Here is a 4,885-nt window from a genome sequence, read left to right on the forward strand (position 1 = left end):
CACAACAAAGGGAAAAAAAAAGAAAAAAAGGAGAAAAAAAAAAAAAAAAAAAAAAACACCACCACCAACAAAAAAAACCAAAATCAGCCTTTAAATAAAAAAAAGTGGGTTGCCTGGCACTTACAAAGCTCCCAGATGAAAAGGAACGTGTTTCAATATATTTTTGGTCAGGGTGCCAGAGAGCACGTTGGAAGATAAATGCCAGCAAAGAATCTGTCCTTCTCATACAGAGGGAAGAAATAGCTAAAGGTGGAAAGCTTTGTTTTGAAGTGCTTGAGATGCTTAATCATTAGCAGAATACATGTGAGAGCTGGAAAGCTACAGAAAAATAAATGAAGGTGAACTGAAGAAATGTGTGCCACAACACTGGCGTAAAGATTTGAGTATTTTTTTATGTAAGTCATCCACATCTGCCACACCTCAGGAAACATCCTGCAGCTCTTACACCAGGTGAGTTTGGCCTTTTGAAGTCCTAGGGGGTTTTTTTGCATATGTATTAATGTCAGTGGACGAAGTAGAAAAGTGTAACAGGGAGCCATTATCTTGGTAGATTTTAGATGAAATAAAACCTCTCAACTCTGATTTCTGGACAAACTACAGAGAAGGTCCCATTTTGCTGCAAGCCCTCACTTCCTCTCCACCACACAGGGGTTTGTGGATGATCCCAGCAAGAAGGGCTGGCTGCCAGCTGGCCATTTATGTCACTTTTGGCAGCATGGCACATCATCACGAGGCCTGGTGGTGCTGGCTGAAGGCACAGCAAAGCAGGGAGGTGCTGCAATGGGCTTGAGGCTCCCCCCCAGCACAGACACACAGATTCCAGCTACCAGGTGATACCTGCCCTCTGCCTCCCTGCATGGTGCTTCCTGCTAATTTCTCACACCTCATGTGGCTGCAGATTGTTTTCTGCTTCCCATAATTTTTGGCAGGGTTTGGGGTTTTTTTCTTTTATATTATAATTTTTTTATAAACTTCTCCTATGTTTTTGGTCCCTCATCACTGGTTTCTGGGCACACTGCTTGGCCACCCTTTTATTGAGGCTGCACAATCTCCCTGCCGTTGACCATTTGTCCATTTTGGAGCAGGGAATCTCCATTCTCCATATAGATTACACAAAGTGCATCCTTGGATGAAATAGTGCTTGTATTAAATAACACCCATTCCTATTTTCTCAGTTACACAATAAACAGTCAAAGTGATCTTTTTATGAATTAAAGTAAGACACCTTCACTAGTGCTCTGAATTCAGAAGCATAATTTCATTAAAAATGAAAAAACTGAGTAATAATTAATAATTGTTTTAATTCAGTCTGGGCTTATGAGCTAATATCTCTCACAGAGTTGTCTAATACAATTATAAACATAATTTCATGCTTAATGAAATATAAATGATGCAATTGAATGGTGCACTCCAAAGATATCTCCCTATCAATCAATTGTCCTCCCAACACTTTCATCTTTCCCGTGTGCTTCAGGTAGTGATTTGATTTGAAATGTGGCTCTTGTTTTGATTTGATTTGCAGACAGCAAGCAGCAGATATTCCATCCTGTCCCTGAGGACGACAGTCTGATGGTAAGGTGTCATCACAATTTAAACTGGGTGTCTTACTGCTGGTATGGGGCCGTTTTATCTCCTGAGATGGGGATTCAGAGCCCTGCCTCTCGAGTGAGCACAGCACAGCCTGTCCTCACCCCTGCAGCAGCAAAGCCCCACATTGACTGCAACAAGAAAACACATCCACAAATGCCTCTGCCTTCATGGCAGCCTGTTTGCCACCACACCAGCAGGGACAGGACGATTTGCTGCTGATAACATCAGAAGTTGACTGTGGGCCACCACATTTGATTTTCTGGGTGACCTGGGATCTGCTCATAGCCACACATATGAATGTACACTTCTTGCTATTTTTTTTTTAATTATCATCTTTATCACTGATATCACTACTCCCTTTTTGAATTATAGCAGTAATTTCTCTCCCACTTCGGCCAGCTGGCTCACAATGCCCAGTGGTGTGATTGTGGAAAACCTTGTGTACAGTTGCATGACTTGCAGCTACAGATAGGTAAAACTTTGTAACACTTGCTCACTAATTTCTTGTGTTTGCATTCCAAGAGCCACAGTGATGCCCATCCTCACCATGTGCCTACAGAGTGGGAGGAAGAAATAAAATTAATCCCTCTGGATCAGAGCTGTAATGATCCTGACAGAAGGACAGGGGTGAGAGCAAAATCCACCAAACAATAATTCTTGCTGAGGTTTGGGTCTCTGCAGTAAATATATGTTTTATCTTGCTGGGGCTTGGATATAATTGAATGGAAGTTTGTTGGAAAATTAGCCCAGACATGCTGAAAGCTTCACACAACTCGAAACCAGGCAGCTTTGCTTGGTTCAGGTTTAATTATGAATGGTTCACTCAGCCCTGGTAATGACTCACATTCACTAACTAGCCTATACATGAGATGTGACAAAAGTGTAGCTTAGATACACAAAGCATAATTATTTAATGATGAAGTAAAGTTGATTAGGAAGCCTTTAAGCTATTACACTCTTAGTAGGGTATTTTGCAGTCACTGAATAAATGAACATAATTTAATTCTTAAAAGCTGTATAGCTCCTGCTGCTTTTGGAAATTATATGTAGCTAACACGATAGGTTTTTCCCATTATAGAACTCTATATGCTACAGCAAACAGCATACAGAATGCAATGCAATGCCACTAAGAATAAGGAAAACTGTTCTTAGTGACTATCCAGGCTAAAAATGATAGAACTCCCATATCCACTAACAATCGTGAACCTGACAAATCAAGCTTGTAAGCCTGTGGTGTGATCTGAAAACCTAACAAGCTTCCAAGAAGAATCTCTGTTTTAAAAATACATTCTTTCTTCCTGGATTCTTTTCCTTTTTTTTTTTTTCCCTCATGATATGTGCAAGACTAAACAGCCTGAGAACGGCTGTGCCATTGAAGGGACATATTTATATTTTATGTAGCTGTGTTCCAATTATGAAATTGATCCATGGATAAAAATCCCTTTAGGGTGGCTATTAATGAGATTGTCTGCTCTGAGTGCATCCAGTAATGAGATTAGCTATGCATTTATCCTGAGCAGAGATAAACCAAAGGCAAGTTTGTGCCAAGATAAGACAGTTTTGAATGGCAATTAAACATGGGACATAATGTGTGTGCAGATGTCTGTGGGAGGCTGCAGGATGGGAAGTTGGTTTTCATCTGCAGAAGTGTAAGAAGTGCTCCTGAGTGTAACAGGTAGGGAGAAATAGGCTTTTCACAGGAGTGAGACTAAACTCAATCTCAAAAATCAAAATATTTGAATGTGGAATTGACAAACCAGTACTATAAAATGTGCACCCTGGCCTTTTTTGGCTTTTTCTCCACTTATGAAAGGCTTCTAAACACCCTTGACAATTGCTGGCTGCTCAGTGAGACAAGACTCGATCAACACTCCTGGAGTTCAGAACACAGCACCTTAACAGCACCCAGGCACAGCCTTGCACCTTGCCTAATGCAGGCAAATCCAAGAGTGATGCTCTGAGACAAATGATCTCAAGCATTTCCTACAGGATTTGCAGCAGAAATGCCCCTGCCATAGTCGTGGCATCGTGGGACACAAAACCTTGCACCAGGAATTAATCAGGGACAGTTTGGGTAGTCTGGAGGAGCAGCCAGAGCAGCCCAGGACTGTCAAATACCCATTTTTCATGAGCTAAATTACTTAAGAAATTTGGATATTTGACACTTCAGCTAGGTGTATTCAAAAGGAATAAACAGATTTCTGCTGTCTATTCACAGACCTCGAAGGAAGGGTTGTAAGTTTTTTAAATATCCACTAAATGAGTATTCTATTAAGTGGTGACTGCACAGAGTATATGCAGGAAATGTGTGTGACTGGGGAGTTCTTGAATGTAGCTGTGTACCACAATGAACCTTCTGTTAAAAAGTGCAAAAAACATATGTAGGTGTTATTATATTTAGCATTTTTCTCCCCGAGTAATTTATTCACAGGTAATTACTTGTTTAACTTATTTAAAGTGGCACAGAATCGAGTTCTTATCTGCTGCAGAAAGCTGTTGGATTCCCACCTCTCTCAGGTAAAACACCTGGATCCTTCCACACCCCATCTCATTTGACAGAAGAACACGGTCAAGCAAAGCCACCCTACAATTTTTCACTCAAAAATAATTCATAGACCTGCCTTTTTCTTAAAAACCATATTAAAAAGCACTAGAGGAATTCAGTAATTTAGCAAGAAATACTGGATTTAGCAGCTTCTCCCATTAGACTGTCTGTTCCCTGCCAGGACAGCAGACTTTTCCAAAGCCTGTCCTTTGTGTCACATATTGTCACACACTGCTGAGCACTGACGTTCATTCTCCTCACAGATACTTTGAATCATCAACTTTGTTTTGCCTCTTGGGTTCCCTCCTTCAGAATTCTAAAAAATCAGCTCTCTTCTAAATTAGCATCAAAGATTTGCTGGTTGGGTACAAGATCTCTCAGCTCTTTTTGAAAACTATGCTAATTTTGCTTTTCTATGTCCTTCCTTCACTGCCCCCTCCTGTAATCAGGATCCCGAAGTGTGCTTTCTGATGAGGATTAAGCCATGACCCATGCATGATTGCAGGAAATAAGCCTTTAAAGTGTGCCTAAGTGCTCTGCTTGTTTGAAGCTACTGATCCTTAAAATAGATGTCTGTAAAAATGTGTAATTTCAAATGTTTCTGCAGATATTGCTCCAGTGTGTGTGACAAGGAGACACATCAAGCCAAGTTATATCAGTTATGCTCCATTATATCATGAACTGAGACAAAGGAATCAAAATACACAGTAATACTTCAAATGAAAATTAAACTCTCGTACAGATTCTTTC

The 4,885-nt window shown here is 40.5% G+C and overlaps 2 long non-coding RNA genes across 3 annotated transcripts in view; one reads left to right on the forward strand and one right to left on the reverse strand.

Annotated features, from left to right (window-relative positions):
* Positions 1-4,885, reverse strand: part of LOC108446708 — a 30,841-nt gene that overhangs the window by 6,166 nt on the left and 19,790 nt on the right. The window lies entirely within an intron of this gene.
* The window catches only part of LOC108446706, a 19,865-nt gene continuing 15,017 nt past the window's right edge, over positions 38-4,885 (forward strand). The window contains exons 1-3 of the long non-coding RNA XR_001861997.1: positions 38-450; positions 1,523-1,572; positions 2,113-2,217. This is a non-coding gene — a long non-coding RNA (uncharacterized LOC108446706). The remainder of the gene's footprint in view (positions 451-1,522; positions 1,573-2,112; positions 2,218-4,885) is intronic.

Source organism: Corvus brachyrhynchos, unplaced genomic scaffold (genome assembly GCF_000691975.1).
Source record: "Corvus brachyrhynchos isolate BGI_N302 unplaced genomic scaffold, ASM69197v1 scaffold5, whole genome shotgun sequence".
Classification (NCBI taxonomy): domain Eukaryota; kingdom Metazoa; phylum Chordata; class Aves; order Passeriformes; family Corvidae; genus Corvus; species Corvus brachyrhynchos.